Below are 18422 nucleotides of genomic sequence, written 5' to 3' on the forward strand. Positions count from 1 at the left end.
CATCATGCGCAGTATATAACCTGGCGGGAGTTACCCAGAACGGACCGATCGCTGGTTGGGTTGGGCTGCTTATCAGTCAGCAAGTCATAAATAATTGTGTTTTGCATCACTTGTATTTTCTGAGCTTTCATCTCTTTTTTTGTTATTTCCTGTTTTTATCAGTATTTATATTGTTGGTATACTTTCAATTATCTCTATATTTTACTTTATTTTAGGTTATTAAACAGTTCTTTTCTCAGCCTGTGGGTTTACATTCTTTTGATACTTGTCTCCATCCTGCCTGGAGAAGAGTGAGTGGAAGGTGAACAAACACCTTCATGGTACTGAGGTGCCAGCTGGGTTTAAACCATGTCAGCTGACAGGACTAAAAGACCATTTTGACTATTAACATTGCTAAAGCTTTCCTATTAGGGGCAGATTATGGAGATATCCTTACAAGGCATTTCTATTCTTTCCCTCAGATTCAATCTTTTTTGATGGAATCAATCTTACTTACACCTCACGATATCTGTTTTTTAAAAAAACTAAGCACAAACTTGCAGTTCTCCATCTCCCAAAAGTTTTTCCATGCCTGAACATTACTTCGTGAATTTTGGTTCCTGTATTTTGAATACACCTGGGGAATAAAGACCCTCTCTGTCATTAAACATTGTCCTAATCAAAGACTGCCTTGAAAAATGATATACAGGATTTCACATTACTTGGACAGAAATAAAGGAAAACTGCAGTGATATGTTCTTGCTCCCAAGGTGTGGGAGCACTAAGGCTGAGAAGAAAAAACTTATTTAAGGAAATATTATTTCAGGACTCATGCTGGTATTCCAAAACCTCATATATATAGCACAAAAAAGAGAAACTATAGATTTAGAAATTGTGGCGTAAGCTGCATTACATGGATAATGTGGTTTGCAGCTGATACTAGGAATAAGGTTAATTTTCACCAATTTTAGTTCTCTATAAACTCCATATGAAAGAATCATTTCTTTGCACTAACAATACATATGACTAGCTCTAGTTTTGCACTTTGTTCAGAATTTTACTGAATTAACCACTCTTCCCTGCTCCCTTCCCCACCCTTCCCCCCCCCCAAGCAAATGTTTGGGCACTTAAATGGAAATAACCTGTTAATTTAGTTTTCAAACAATTCTATGGTATTTTTCTGTCATGTTCTCTTTTACTCTATTAAATATGTTAAGTCATATCTCATTTAATTCTTCAAGTTACAAAAAAGGAAAATCTCTTTATATAATGGACACTTTGAGTATTTTTACACAATTTGTTAATTTTGAATGTTTTTTTAAAGAAATGATTCCTGGTTTTAAAGCTCTTGAACTGTAAGGTGGGCTTTGATTCATTGAGTTGTTCAGGTAAAAATGTATTCAATGTAGCATAAACAAGAATCAATCAAGAATGTAAAACAGAATCTATTCAATTACAGGATATTAATAATCTAAAGGAACTATAACTTTTCCTTTCTCAATAGATTAAGCATCATGATTATTTTAACCCTTAAATCTGTCTTTCAGAATCAACATGCCAATATATGTCAACCTCTCCAAATGAAAGCCTGCAGCCACTGAGGTATCTCAGTCAAGCTGGGTTGATAACAGTCAAATCAAATTTCATTACATGATTTTGGAATCTGCTACTGCTATAGTGCTGAACTAATTATTACTATATTTGTAGCAATATATTATTTTTTAAACTTTAATGTAAATTGATGTCAGGTTTATTTCCTTCAGTTGATGTATTAGACCTATGTAGAGGACAGAAGACAGCAGCAGTGAAAGGCAGCAGTAGGAATGAACAACATTGGATTATTTATAAAGCAGACTATTTTAAATAATAAAAACATACTGAACAGAGCTATTCTATAAACATCTTTATTTAAACTATTTCCAAAAGAAAAATGGCCTTTGTAATTTCTCACAATACAGACACAAAAAAGATAGCAATCATTTATGACTGCAACCTAGACAGCCTGTCATTCTCTTCCAATGTGACTGTCATTTATTTTGAAACCTGTCTCCTTTTTCAATTCTTGTGCAAAGCATGAAAACTTCTAATAAAAATAATCTTGCTGCATCGCAATCATTATAATAAAGCATACTGCAAAGCTGGTGTGAAAGACAGACTGCAATACCGCAGAACTAGCACTTAAAACTTCACCTGTAAATTCTTTCATAGCTCTGATTGCGCCAGATGTGTTATTGTGATGAAGACACCCCTTGGAGCTTTGCTTTACAGATTGTACTTACCATGCTGGAAACAATGCATCCATACATCAAAGGGAAAAGCCTTCCAGTATCTGTAGGGGGCCTATAAGGATGGTGGAGAGGGACTCTTCATTAGGGACTGTAGTGGTAGGACAAAGGGTAATGGGTTCAAATTTAAACAGGGAAAGTTTAGATTAGATATTAGGAAGAAGTTCTTTACTGTGAGGGTGGTGAGGCACTGGAATGGGTTGCCCAGGGAGGTTGTGAATGCTCCATCCCTGGCAGTGTTCAAGGCCAGGTTGGACGGAGCCTTGGGTGACATGGTTTAGTGTCAGGTGTCCCTGCCCATGGCAGGGGGTTTGAAACTAGGTGATTTTAAGGTGCTTTCCAATCCTAACTGTTCTATGATTCTATGAAAAGTACCTCACATGTATCACGTTTGAGTTATTACTGATAGCAACAGTAATCTGGGGGCTCTGCTGCACATCAAGAGTGCTGTGGAAGGCAAGGAAATGTCATAGATATGAGGAAACAAAAGTATGGAGTGGTAAAAGTAAGACAGAAAGGAGACAACTATTCTCTTGCTCTTTCGAATCATTCATTAATGGGAAGGATTAGCCTGTCTCTTACCTTGATAAAAACTCAACAGCCTCTTCCAATGCTTGTTTTATGTTCAACCTACTTCATTAATTGGAGCTAATTTGCACAATTCCACACCAACATCCTAATCTAGAGGTTGTCACATCTTCCATCAAGACTTTAATCTTTTTAAGTGTAAATCCAAACATGAAATTTCACTTCTCTGTCTTTAAGGATTTTTCTCACCAACTTCAAATCCCACCTAGAATCTCCATCTTCTGATCACTAGGTATTTATTCTCAGCCTTCTGTTAAAGTCGTGATGTTATTGCATTTCTTCCCTCAGAAACACATCCCCTCAACATCTGACTTTTTACAAGCTGCAGTATACCTAATAAGGTGAAAATCAGATACTAGACTTCATCCACTAAGTATTTCAGCACAGGAAAGGAGGAAGTTTTAAACAGTGGTGGGTCCTTCAAATTACTTACTTTTCTTAACTCTCTCTCAGTTGCAAAACCTGAGCTCCTTCAACCTAAGAATGGACCATGCAATGAATACCTGTGACTTATGTGTGATCTCTGAGATATGCAAGCATTCTTACTTATGCTCTCCTGAAGCTTTTATCCTACTACTAAGAAAAGCATGTCTGAAGTTTTCCTACATATTTTTACATTTTGCCTGTGGCTGATGCACTCATGCATCTGTAGTCTGTGTAGTGCATATCATTATTTACTTATTTTAAAATCATTCAGCTATTCAGCTTCATTACATAAAGACATACTATCTGAAAAAGAAAAATAAATGCATGAAAAAACCCCCAAACAAACCAATTGGTTATTGAAGGTGTACCTGAAAATGGAAAAGAAGAATAGGAAATTAGTACAGTATACTAATTCATACATGATATAGGAAAAAAGAGTAGGTCCTTCTATGGCAACTGCAAATTTTATATCCAGTTGGAAAGAGCCAGAAGCAAGAGAAAAGGAGATAAATCCTTTCAGAATTGCTCAGCAATACCTAGTTCTCTTGTTGAAGCAAATTTTAACTAATATGATAAGACTACTGAAATCTACTTGTGACTATTCCATGAGATGTCATCATAGATGTTAATCGAAAGATTAATTAATAGATTTATTATATGGATGTATAAAATGGGAATTAAAGTAATAATAAAGCAGATTTTGTACAGATAAAAAGATTGTATAGCATAAAGCTTAAGAAAAAATACTGCTCAGCTTAAATATGAGCAGAAATACAACAAAGCACAGTGAAGAGCATTTTTAAGGTACAGAAAAAAAATGGCCCATTTACTAAATAATTTCAGCATGAGAGCATTAAGCCCAAGAAGACATAGAAAATGAGAAACAAAAATATTTTCAAACATGCCTATGTATCATAGAAATTGTGAATAATAATGGTTATTCTTGTGAAAAACCTACATTTGTAGAAGAATTTCATGTCCTAGTACCATACTTTTTTTTAAAAGCACCATTCATCTACCAGTTGTCCTGGTTACTGATCTAACTCCAAGAAGCATGTAATAATACATAGTAAACAACTACAAATTATCAACAAAAGTTGTGGAAAAAAAATATAATATAATAGTTAACACTGGTAGCTATTTACAGCTTCAAAATCTTAAGACAGACAAAAAATATGTATTCAAACATGTTTTATCTTGACAGTGATCAAGAATGATAACTGATCATTCTGAGCTGGCTTTTTGCAGAGGAGAAGAAAAAACAAGAAAATAATAAAGAGAAAAAATACATCAGGTGAGCTGTCTGGGATCAGCAATGTAAATGATAAATTGGTGTATGGAAAAATAATGTAGTAGCATCTCATAATTAAAGCAAAGACAATCTGGGATGACCAGTAGGTGAAAAATTCACGTATTTAACTTATTACTGGAGGATGTGGAAGATACATCTTGAAAAAATACAGTATTTAGTAATTTCAACCAGCTATAAATTAATTTCCACAGCTTTCAAAATGTCTTCTCTAATAAACACTTTTTCTGTATAAACATATGTACAAAAGCACGTTATAAATAAATACTTTAGTCTCCTTAGAAGACTCTTTGCAGGAGAATTTGTGTTTCTTCTCTAACAAATTAACTTTGATGTAATATTCCCCAATCACCAAATTCTAAATTAACCCTTTTACAAATCTAGAAATATGTTGCCTTTTAAAATTATTAACTGACTGCAAAGAACCACTGTGATGACATTAATCTTGTGAACAGCATAAGGTCCTTTTAACATGATTTTAGTATTGCCTCATTCAGTCTGTTATGAGTCAATAAACTGTAACAAAAATTTTCTCAGTACACTGCATGAAAAACTAGGGCTGTTAAGGTTGCTGAGCTTGTTTTTGTTGATTTCCTCTTCAGAAAGATTTATTATAGCATATTTACTAATACCAGAGATGTAGGTTTTCTGTTTCTATTGTATTTTGTGTCAGTAATAGATTTATTTCAAGCAATAATTTCACTTTCCTTATATTAAGTCATGTTAAATTGGTGCTGATCAGGCTGCAGAAAATTAGTGTGGTTGTAAACTATTTTGAAGTATTTTTTCTTTGTTTAAACAAGGTTTGGTTTCCATTCTGGATAGAAAAGTGAAGAGAACATTACAAAACAAGATTAGACCACAATAATTAAAACAAACACACATTAACATACTTGGTCTAAAATTTGAAGATATTTTTTTATTAAATATCAATTTGAGACCTCAGATGTGCATGTATCCCAAAAGTGAATTGCATCCACCCGTTTAAAATATAAAAGTGAATGCAAGAACGAGACATCAACTATAGCTTGAATGGTATGTTATTTGGATGTTTGAACTCTAGAGCATGTTAGGAAGTCCTGTAACACTCCTATTTATGTTTTAACTGTCTGACAGTCAAAATTACCAGTACTGAAAAACATTGATATTAAAATGGTTATACCAACAATCCCCCCAAACCTTGACAGTATCTAATCCTTTTCACTGGTGGTGCACCCACACTTCAAATGTCTCTGTGGGTTTAAAGTATGGCACTGCAGTTTTTTCCTCAAAAATATAGAAGGCAGTGGAGAAAGGGGTGTTGTAAAGATTTGCCAGCATTATGACATCTTTGCCAGAAGGACTGCGATGGACTGGGATTTCTTTCTTCTCTTTGTTTGAAGGAACATGATATTTTATTCTTTCCTTAATCTTGGTCTTTGCTTTATACATTTCCCTGTCACAGCCCTGTTCCTTCTTCTGGCACCCAGCCTTCCTAGTCCCAAGCACACAACGGGCAATGGTTTGTCAGGCAATGACTGGGGGGCAGGGTGTCACCCCTCCCCAGCAGGCATATTCCCAGAGCCAAAGTCGGAGCAGGGAAAGCAGCAGTCACTGGGCCCAGGGCAGGGATTAAACCAGCAATGCCCATCTTGGGCCACGACAAGACTGAGCCCCATGCAATGCCAGGTCAGTGCACAGCTAAGCCTCCCTCTGCTAAGGGCACATATCATATTTACTGGATTTCAAAATTATAAAATCAAGTGATATCTAAAGATATCACACTTTATATTCAGTTCACAGATGAACAAATTTAAAGAAAGGGATGGAGAACAAGATAAAGCTGAAGACAGTGCAAGTAAAATCTATTAATTTATGTCTGAATATTGGAAAAAATCATGACAAAAGTGTCATAGTTGTCAATATTGCCAGAGGAGGTCACATTGCAGCTGGGCAAGCTGTAAATATCAATTCAATAGTTACAACATTTTAACTTTGACTTTGAGGACACAGGTTCTACTATGAGAAATTACTGTATTAAAAATAAGGAAAACTTTTAATACTAAAAGATATCTAAAAGCTCGTAAGTGAAAGGTAAATTTCTAAGAACCAAAATATCTCTCATTTGAATACATATCAATATAGAGAAAAGAGATGTATTGGTATGTTATATTGTCTATATAAATGATGTATTTCATATATTGCATATATATTTTAATATAAATACATACTCTTAAAGAGAAATACCCATGTTTATTCAGTGTAGTTGCCATTTAGTAGCCATTTTAACATTGCAATATAGAACAGAGTCTAAAAATTAAAATAAAGGAAAATTGGAGAGCTGTATTATGTGGTAAAGTCATAAAGAAAAATATGTTTTAGCATCATTCTAAAATAATGTAAGTACAGCTGTGTGTAAAAAATAATTGTATTCACATTTACTTCTTTATCAATCTATAACCTAAATGTCTCCAGAATATCCTAATATTATGAATACTTTTATAGGTTTGATTTTCTTCTCTATTAGGCTTGCTTTATGTAGTCTGTATTAGCCGTAATTAAAACTGATGCACTTACACATTTTTATAGTCAAATGATAAGATTAGTATACATGAACCTGTATAGCTAAAAACTCATCTTTCTCTTCCTGGAACACAAGGAATTACTATTAATAAGTAATATATTGTTCAAATTACAATTTAAACGTCTCATCAGAAATGAGGACAATACTGTCCTTGGAAATTTCCCAGACCCAACTGGATAAAGTGTCATGGTTTGAGCAGTAGCAGTCATTTTTTCTCCTTATTGTAGCTGGTGCAGTGCTGTGTTTTGACTTCTGGGCTGGGAACAGTTGCTTGATAGCGAGCATGTTTTGAGGGTGTTTTTGTTCAAAGCCTTTTCTGAGCATGTGCTCTGCCGGGGAGGAGGGGAGGCCGGGAGGAAGGAGAGACAGGACACCTGACCCAGGCTAGCCAATGAGGTATTCCATACCATAGCACGTGATGCCCAGGATGCAACTGGGGGAGAGGGCTGGAAGGGTGGAGCTCTGGAGGGAGATGGAGGAGGGAGCACGTGGTGCTCGGCCGGGCAGGGTGGAGTGAATTATGGGTCGGTGTCTTGTGGGGTGTTGTATTCTTTTCGCATGTTATTGACTTTATCATTATTATTTGTAGTAGTAATGGCAGTAGTGATTTCTGTTGTGCCTTAGCAATTAAACCGTTCTTATCTCAATTCGTGGGGGCTACATTCTTTGGATTCTCCATCCTAACTCTCCAGGAGTTGGGGAAACAAAGGGGGAACTGTGCAGATTTAGTTTAAACCATGACATAAAGCCATAAGCAGCTTGGTATGACTTCATCGCTAACACTGACTTCAGCAAGAGATTGGACTCCAGACCTCACAAAGTCCCTTCTAACCTGAATTACTGTGATTCAAGAATGAAATTTCCTCTGGGAGCTTGCCCTGGTGGCCTGGTTAATGGCAAAATGCATGGAATCAAAGGTATGCCATGGATGCATGGAAGCAGAGAACAATGCAACAAGAATTTGATCATGGCTACATGAAAAACTTCTTGTCAACAGCATGTAGTTCATCATAGGGTAGAAATTTTTACAATTCTTATGTTATTTAATTACATGTAGTCAAAATACAACCTTCCCTCAAAAAAAAAAATTACAAACAAAAGTATGAAAAAAAGGTAGGCTGGGGTTTTTTTTCTGTTTAGATTGTTACTAATCACAAACTGAGACTCTATGCAGGCAAGTGGGAAGTACAAACACTTGCAAATAATCTTAATAACTGGAAATAATATTAATTACTAATGAGAAAATGTATTATTTAGAATACAGGTATGCCTTGGGTAGTATATTTAGGCAGCAACATTCTGTTCATTTAATTGCTATATCACACCACCTTCACTATTTAGTTCAAATGAGAACTTAGCAACTTGGAATAGTACTTAAGGCTGACTGCAGGGAAATACAACAGATCCGAGTCATATAATCAGTAAGAACTGGAGAGTTGCCCCATACATTTTTCCACTATGAAACAGGAAAAACCCCAACAGAATTGCTAAGAAAACTACTAGCTTCTTAGCATGAAAAGTCAACTCATTCTACTTTAGTGAACTTCACGAAGTCATCTACTTCTCTGAATTCTGTTAAGAATAAAATCAGATACTGCCAGCAGAAGTAACTACAAAGAATCAAAAAAGGAATAAAAAGAAAAATATCCATGATGGTACCATGGCCATGCTTTTCCAAAATAAGAAGTGCAACTTTACAGAAACTGTTCTAATATACAGCATATTGATTTCTGTGAAAGTGAAAACATCACTCAGCAGTCATTGTTTAGATATTTATTGCTGTGACTGACTGAAACATCCACAGGTTTTTAAGTGATGAATTGCATGTTTTTATCTAACTAGTTCCTGATCATGTATTTTTGAGTGCATAGCAAAAAACCCCACACCATCAGAAATAGTTATTAAAATATTCTTAGTTCATTTGTAATGTTATCTTTTAGAAGCACTACAATATCTTAATACAAAAGATTTAGTACATTTACAACTTACACAAAGCTCAAAGAAATATTGCAGAATCACAGAAGAATAGACTGGCATTATGGTGCAATGTTCCTTTGTGGTGCTCTCTCATTAAAGCTGCTTAAAAGTTCCTTTGTCACAGTATTTGTAGCAGAGCAATTTGGGTGGAAACTTAAGAGTTCAATCCCCTGGGCCTTGGTAACTATTACAGCATAGAAACTCCTTTAAAGCATGCACAGTGGCATACTTGAATACGTTCAAAGATCCCTCCAAAGTTACATTTGCTGAGAAGTACAGTGACTTTCCTAGCTAGCAGTAACTGCTAGGAAATAGCTCTAACAATTGTATCAGGGCTTTCTTGAATTTGTTGTCGATATAATATGAAGCACTGATTTTGTCTTTAGAAGTCCTAGGTAAATTCCCATCTGATAGCTTACCATAATAGATAAGATCTAATCACATGACCTCAAACTCCCAAATGTTCTCACTGGACAGTCCTGAATTCTTCATTTCAAGCAGCTCAAAAAATCTTCAGGAAAAAATTCTACTTCTGCTTTACCCTGAAACACTGCTCTGATTGATCATATTTATATTACCAATTTCAGTTGCTATCTATTTAGCTTGGGATTGTTTCAGTTTTCTTGAAGGTTCCCATACACACATGCTATCTAAGTGTATCCTAAGAAAGATACTTATGTGCTAATATCATATATATAAATACTGTATACATATATATAAACACACAGAGACATATATATATATTTCATATGCATATACATCTGCAGGTCTTGAGGGAATTGGTAGATGAAGTGGCTAAACAACTATCCACCATATTTGAGAAGTCATGGCAGTCCAGTGAAGTTCCTGCCGACTGTAAAAGGGAAGGATAGTCTGCATTTTTAAAAAGGGAAAAAAGGGAGATCCAGGGAACTACAGGTCAGTCAATCTCACCTTGGTGCCTGGCAAGATCATAGAGCAGATCCTCCTGGAAACATAAGGCACATGGACAAAAAAGAGGTGATTCCTGACAGCCAACATGGCCTCACTAAGGATAAATTGTGCCTAATGAATTTGGTGACCTTTTACAATGGGGTTATAGCATTGATGGGTAAGTGATCAGCAACTGGCATCATCTACTTGGATGTGTGCAAAGCATACTGTCATGCACAGTATCCTTGTTTCTAAATTAGAGAGGCATGGGTTTGATGGATGGACTTGGTGGATAATTAATTGGCTATGTGGTGTGGTTGACACACTGGAGGAAAGGGATGCTATCCAGAGGGACCTTGACAGGCTTGAGAGGCTGGACAGAGCAAACTTTATGCAGTTCAACAAGGCCGAGTGCAAGGTCCTGCATCTGGGTTGGGGCAATCCCAACCACAAATACAGGATGGCTGAGAAAATGGATTGAGAGCAGTCCCAAGGACTTGATTGACAAGAAGCTGGAAATAACATGGCAATAGGTGCTTGCAGCCCAGAAAGCCAAACATATCCTGGCTATATCAAAAGGAACATGTCCAGCAGGTCGAGGAAGGTGATTCTCCCTCTGTACTCTGCTCTCATGAGACCCTACCTGCAGTACTGCATCTCTGTGGCCCCCAACATAAGAAGGTTGTGGACTTGGAGTGAGTTCAAAGGAAGGCCATGAAGATGATCAGAGGGCTGGAGCACCTCTCCTATGAAGACAGGCTGAGGGAGTTGGGACTGTTCAGCCTAGAGAAGAGAAGGGTCTAGGGGGGCCTGAGAGCAGCCTTTCAGGACCTAAAGGGGCACTACAAGAAATCTGGAGAGGGACTTTTAACAAGGATATGGAGTGATAGGACAAGGGGGAATGGTTTTAAGCTGAAAGCGGGTAGATTTAGATTAGATATTAGGAAGAAATTCTTTACTGTGAGGGTTGTGAGGCACTGGAACAGGCTGTCCAGAGACCTTGCAGATGCCCCATCATTGGAATTATTCAAGGCCATGCTGGATGAGGCTTTAAGCAATCTGATCTAGTGGAAGGTTTCCCTACCCAGGGCAGGGGAGTTAGAACTAGATGATCCTTAAGGTCCCTTCCAACTCAAACCATTCTATGATTCTATTCAATGACACAGAATCATGATCATGATCAAAAGCTTAAGCAAATAACAGAACTTCACAGTAGCACTTCCATAATTAGGACACAACATTTAACAGTGATTCTATTCTTGTAAGGCATGGTTTCTTAAAGAAAGGGATTGCTATTATTATCATCATTATTGTTATTACTGTGATTACTTTGATTACCACTTTGTGGCAACAAGATAGAAATAAGATTGGTGTCAATCTTGCTGTAGGATTCTGCAAAATCTGTTACTTTGAGAGACACAACTAGGCTTTCCATGCAATCCACATGGGAAGTCAAGTACTTTAGAAGCTAGAAAACAGAAGAAAGGACTATGAGCATGCGTCTAGGTAGCATAAAATAGTAGAGCTTTAGAGTCCCCAAGAAAGATGTGCACAGCAATAGCTCTGGAAGCTTAGTGGACTTTTGCCATGTTAGTATGGCGTTGTGTGTGGTTTTACCGACTCCTCTAAGGAGAACAAATCAGCACGGGCTGACAGAATACTGATACAGATGCATTTTTTAATTTTGGGTTTTTTTGGGGGGTGGAGGGAGAGCATTTAAGCTAACTTGCAAATTTTTAACAGTGCTGTGTAGGCTTAGTCAGCTGTGTAAGTCTAAAGAATCACTGTCTTCCATCTTCCCTAATGATTTAAAAAATGCTCTGTTCTCAAGTGTTTCCAGATCTGGTACATATGGAACAAAAAAGTAACACATGAACTGCCAGAATGCACAAATGGCTCATGTACCACATATTTATATTGAAAATATTTCTTCTGCTTTATTTTTTGCTTGGTTGGGGGTTAGTTGTTTGTTTGGAGGGTTGTTTTGTTTTGTTTTGGGGGAGGGTGTTGTTTGTTTGTATTCCATTAGGTATCAATTATTAATATTAAAGAGACCAGCTATGAAAAGAGAAAGAATATGTCAGGGGACATGGCACCATAATCTTGCATTATAATATAGGATTCAAGACTTTGTTCTGCTCAGTGTGGAGTGATGTATGGAAAAAGATGCAGAAGTTATCCAAAACTCTTTACAAATATTGTTACATTTAGTAACCTCTATGAAGGTGCAGGAAAGTTGGAGGGAAATCTACGGAACCAAACTGAGATTTTCTCCCAATCCATCACACCATTTTAGGGAACAAGTACAATTGGAAATGGGTCTAAGTCCAAACATGTACATGACTGCATGAACAATGTTCTTTTTATCATTATAAAGCACTTTCCTACATTGATGCTATTCATAAATAACTATGATTCATAAATAACTCACTGTTTCTTTTCAGCAGTCAAATGTAAGAAGCAGAGCTAGTTCTATTCCTCTTTTAGTGACTCCTATAAATCCAGAAAAAGAAGCTGGTTCTCTCTGTAGATAAATAATAATTAACTATAGAACACAGTGGTGAAATCACCTTAGAATTGCTGTGCTAAATATATTCAAATTAGACAGTAATAAGCATGAAGAACAAACACTTCAGATTTAGATATCCTTTGCCAAAATACAAGGATTTTTCTCCCTAAAGACACAGATCTGTAAAAAACCCCAATTTTATTTCACTAAACAAGGGGAGTGTGCTGCCATCCAAGTTCTTAATCACCAGATTTAATTTGTATACATAGTGAGAGTTGCTGTTGCCAAACACTTATTATGAATAGACTATAGAATTGTATATTTCAAGCATAATCTGTAAAAAAAAAATTAGGCAGTTATTTACTGAGTCTTCTTAAGGACCAGAGACGTCACATGCTGTAGAAACCTTTCTTACAAATAGGATTCTTAGCTGTTCAATAACTTCATTGCTTTGAAACTACAAATAAATTTCTCTACAATTCTATGATTCCATGATAAAGACAGGGAGATCACTTAGCAGTTATCAACATGGGCAAAATAGACTCAACTTGGGGAAAATTAGCATTTTATTTCCAATTAAAATAGATTTTTGGATGGTTAGAAACAAAGATGAAATAAAGCAGTTCGTTCCCCTTTTCCTATCCTCCTCCTTCCACTTCTCCATTGGCTCAACTTCATTCCCAGTTCCTCTACTTCCCTGACCTGAGCATCACAGGACAGTGGGGAATGGGAAGTTAGGGTTAATCAGCTCCTCTTTGCTGATCCCTCCTGCTGGCACACTTTTCCCCTGCTCTTTGAGTGGGTCCTCTCCCCAGTCCTTCAAGACATACCTGCTTCAGAACGGGATCTCTACAAGCCCACAGTTCCTTCAGGAAAGAATCACCTCCTCCTGTGTGGGGTCATCCACAGCCTGCAGTATGAATACCTGCTTGTGTGAGGACTGTTTTCCAGAGGCTGCAAGGGAATACTTGCTCCAGCATGGTCTCTTCCATAAGCTGCAGGGATATCTCTGCTCCAGCACCTCAAGCTCCTCTCCCTCCTTCTCTGACTTTGCTTGCTCACAGGTTTACTTCTCAATTTTACACCTTCGCCCTGTAGCTCTGAACTTTTGTCCTTTCTTAAATACATTTTCTCAGAGGTGCCACCAACTTGGCTGAGGAGCTCAGCTGTGTCTTACAGTGGCTGCATTAGAGCCAGCTGGAACTGTCTGTGTCCAGTAGGACTCAGTCCCTGGTCTCTTCCCACAGAAGCTCCTTGCAGCTCCACACCCTGCCAACACCTTGACACCTCCACCCAACACTCAAAATAACATTTCAATGGCTAAAATAGAATGTGTATAAGTGTATAAATTCAAAATTCTGATTCACACTGCCAATTATTGAATATATGATTCAAAAGATGCCTAAAAATGACTAAGTACCATGAAGTCATTTTTTGCTGTGAAGGTTCAGTCATCATTTCTGCAGAGAAGTAATTATTCCTGAATTCTAAATAGCTATTTTCTTAATCTCATATCTGCCCTAACATTCTTATCTTCTCTATGAGATCAGTGCAAATTGACATTTGGAAGTAAATAAGGGTGCATTCAAGTTGTATATTAAACCAAGTCAAAACCTTGGCTTAAATAACTCATAATGTATTTTATCTTTAATGCCAGTTCTGAGCCCCAGCCTTTCTTATCCTGGACCTCAGAACCTGCTGTTCATCTTGTCCATATGACAATGAAAATCTGCTTTTTTTTTATACAGTTATTTAACAAAAAAGTCCCACAAGATCTAATCAATGAAAAGGGAAAGAAGTTTTCTTTTTCTTTTTGACCTTCCCAGCTACTTCTACAGCTTCTTGCTGCCATCTATCTCTGGCAGTGGTTGCATCTGCACTCATCAAATCTCTGTCTGTATTCCTTGCTATTATATGCAGAGGGAGGAGAGCAGCTACATTACTAACTAAAGTGACTATTTATTTAGAGTCAGATGGGGGGAATCTCATGGTACACTCCCTGAGATGTCAAAGCAAGTTGCCACTTACACATCAAGAGAAGCCAAAACTGACTGGCACATCAAGACCAAATTTAACATGTATACTGACAGAACCAGGTTTCTGTACTAAATATGGAGCTAGTGGTGTCTGTCTTTCAGTTCAATGTTTAGCACATTCACATGAGTTTTTGGGAATTGTAGGATCAGTGAACACACTCCTTATGAGAGGAAAATTTACTTAATGCATTTTCCTGAGAAGTACTATAATGTCCATGCTATAAGTTAGCTTAATTTGTAAGGAAAAGAGGAGGAACTTTTGCTGGACTTGCTGATTTTCAACACTATTCAGCAAAGATTTCCTGAGCCAGGAAGAACATAGAAGAGTAAGGTATAACCTCAAGTAGTTTTTGCCTTGAAGTACCAAGTCTAGACTGCTAGTCCCCTCTCCTGAAAGTCAAGGTCAGGACATAAACATTCTTTTTCCTCTCAAAGTGACTCACGGTCAACTAACTAGAGCCTTAAGCCATACTTTCCTGTTGATGAGGGAGACTGAGTAGCTGGGTGAGCAGCTGGCAGCAGTCCACTGGTTGTCCAAGGTCAACCCAGCACATTATCAGAAAAAAACTTTAGTCTTTGTAAGAGATCTTAGAACTACTTATTTAACCTCAAACAAAGAAATAAAACAAATAAAGATTTAAGAATTACCATGCCTGTCAGCAAAGACAACAATGACTTGGTAACCCTAGAATCCTTCCAAATGAAGCAATTAGGAACTATAAAAAAAAATTCTACAGTCAAATGACTTATACTCTTATTAAACCCATTTTGCAGCAGACACAGTGACCCAGACACTTATACTTGACTATACTTTATACTTGACTATAAAATAATTTTTTCATGAACATGAAAAATATTTCATTTGAAGCATGTCTGAATCATCTGGATTAAAATTTGATGTAAGGTTGTTCATATGGTAAGATTTATAAAGAAGTGATTAACACCTCAGTCATGAAATGACCTTCTGGGTAAGTGATCATAATACAGTATGTTTAATTATTCCTTTTAAGATGCTGTACTGTGCAGCTGAAGAGAAATTAATCATAGTGTTTTAATTAACAGGCTTTTTAATAGCAAACTCAGAGTAATATACATGTATTTGTTTTTTCTTGTTTTTTTCTTTACATGATTGTGTACCAGTGCCCATTCAGAATGCAACATCAGATTGATTTGTGATAATGCAGATATAGCTATACACACTGATTAGTTCCCTTATTTTGCTTTTAATTTTAAATTGCTGATTAAGTCCCATGTAATTTATAGTTTCACAGTCAAAAGAATTCCACTTGTTTGCATTGTATCTTTAGATTCTCTCAACAAAGGTTTACCTACCAAGTCAAATTAAATCTGACGTAGGCTTTTATTCTTCTTTTATTTCTTTAGATTATGAATACATTTCCTGTATTTATAGTAACATTTATGAAACCAAAGGATTCTGGAATCATATAAACAGTCCCTGATTAAGACATTTAAAGGGTATCTTAGGGCTGAAAGGTGACTTATGTAAGCCTTAGTCCCTTACTCAAAAGACCTATCCTCTATGTACATTAAATCTCAGGTTTGGCAGATTACAAAGTATAATGTTTAGAGTTGCTTGTTTCTCTATAACATTTGCAGTGCAGACTCAACAGTTCATGTTACAACCATTAACATTCATCACTGAAGCCAACGAATGGCTAACCATTTAGACAAAACAGGTTTTATATTCAGTAACTCAGGAGTACCTTTTAGTTTTGTGTTATATCTAATACTCAGTTACCACCAATGTACAAACAATAAGCAGTAACAACGGTGATCTTGAGTAAAGAGCTATTCTACTTAGGTCTTTCAGACACTGATTTTTTCAGTTCTGTAAATTAAGCCAGACTTTCCCCATACAAAGACAGGATGTATGGAGTGAGAATGATCAGACTGGAGAACTGAAGAGTTCATAGAATTTTGTAACTAACTGATACCTAGGGACTTCATGCTATGCTACCTAAGCATAGCATAACATAAGCACTAAACACCAAAAATATTTTTGCAGGCCTGCATCTTTCAACATGAAAGTTTAATGTTATTTCAAATAAATCACTATTTTTTGCAGTGGAGTGTAAAACTAGGAAAATATAATAACGTTGCTGTGTGCTCAGAAGTGAGAGGTTAAAGTGATGTAAGAAGACAGTTTGTAGCTTTAGTATGCATAAGTCATAGATGTGAAGGAGCAACAGATGTGTGTTTATAAAGATCCTTTTGGGCAACAAGGATGATGTATACTATATACGTAGTTGCTAAAGAGCAAATATAATTGAAAGAACAGCAGCAGCTGATAGAACAAGAATAATAAGATCTTGTGTTCTCAAGAGGACCTAGTGGAACTGAGCAATATTGTTTCATGGTGCAATATCAGCCAGTCTAAGCAATTAACAAACCAGGGACTAAGCTAGGGATGGAAAGTTGTCACTGGGTCACTTGAACCTTTAATATGGCTTTGCTAGTCAATGTGATTGGTGACAACTAAACATACACAGAAGGCTACTGCAGAAGAGGGGATGCAGTAATCTTTAAAAGGTATTTTTTCAAAAAAAAAAAAAACAAACCCAAAACCCAACAAAGCAAACTCAGAGGAAAGAAACTGTGTACTGCTGAAAAGTTGATTGTTATTAACCTTTTATTGCTTTTCTCCTCCAATACAGCACTGCTTTATTAATTCACTTTCAGGGAAAAAAAGGTTTCTTGAATTCCCAGATAATTTTATTTTCCAGAGTATCTGGGGTAAGGACTTTAACCAGGGTTTATTAGTCTTACCTAGGGTTTAAGAACACCATTGTTGCTGCCAATTATTTTCTGACACAAATCATCTGAACCGTGATCACTTTTTGAAAGAGTCCACCGAAGTTAGAAAGCAGACGATTTTATCTTAGTAGTGTTGAGGAAAAGTTGTATTTTAATGGTTAATAAATTATTTTAATGTATTTTTTTAAACAGGTATTTAAAATTAAATAAAATTACGAACAACATAAAGTAAATCCAAAATAAATACAAATATGGATTTCTTAACATTTTATGAGATAAATAGCTGCCAGTTTTCTAGAGCTACAGAGATCAGTGTCTAAAGACTGCTTTGCTTAGAGGTTAGAATTACTTAGTAAGCAGAAAAAAACATTAAAAATGTCTGATGAAAGCGAATACTTTAAAATATTTTTTTATAAATGAAATGAAATATAGTAACATCATTTGGCTTATCCTATTTAAAGTATTGTATCTTTTTTGTACACTTTCCATTCATATTTAGAAATCTATATTTTAACAACTCTTGTCAATGATTAAAGTTTTCTCTGCACATTAAAACACTTTTGAAATTCAAACCATCATTGTGTAAAGATACACTGTTATGTATCTTTAAAGGGTCCTTGTCCCTGATTAAAAAAAAAAAAAGCTGTTCTTAAGTGTACAAAATAACTGAAATACACTTATCTTTCAGAGTTATATAAATTACTTTTGTCATACTGCTACAAATTCAGTATATTGAACACTAATATTTTGTAGTTTCATGGTATTTTCTTTTACTATTTATAATTTCAAAAGTTGGTATTCTCAGACAATATATTTACCTTTTCTGTATTGTAGGTAACATAAAGCAAACAAAAAATGTTAAATATAAAAGAAACACCTATTGGATATTTGAATTGCAATTGCTAGAAAAATTTTGCCAAACCTCAAACTGTCACAGAGCTACTTCAGAGGTCTGGATGTTTTCCATACATTTCATGCATGCTCTTTTTGCTTCATCATCCAGAAAAGCAATGTTTTGCTCTAAGACCTTGCTTTGAAATCAAATTACATTCACTCACTTCTG

At 36.0% G+C, this 18422-nt stretch overlaps 1 protein-coding gene across 1 annotated transcript in view; it reads right to left on the reverse strand.

Annotated features, from left to right (window-relative positions):
- EYS (eyes shut homolog) overlaps positions 1 to 18422 on the reverse strand; it is a 776683-nt gene that overhangs the window by 423773 nt on the left and 334488 nt on the right. The window lies entirely within an intron of this gene.

Source organism: Melopsittacus undulatus, chromosome 3 (assembly GCF_012275295.1).
Source record: "Melopsittacus undulatus isolate bMelUnd1 chromosome 3, bMelUnd1.mat.Z, whole genome shotgun sequence".
Classification (NCBI taxonomy): domain Eukaryota; kingdom Metazoa; phylum Chordata; class Aves; order Psittaciformes; family Psittaculidae; genus Melopsittacus; species Melopsittacus undulatus.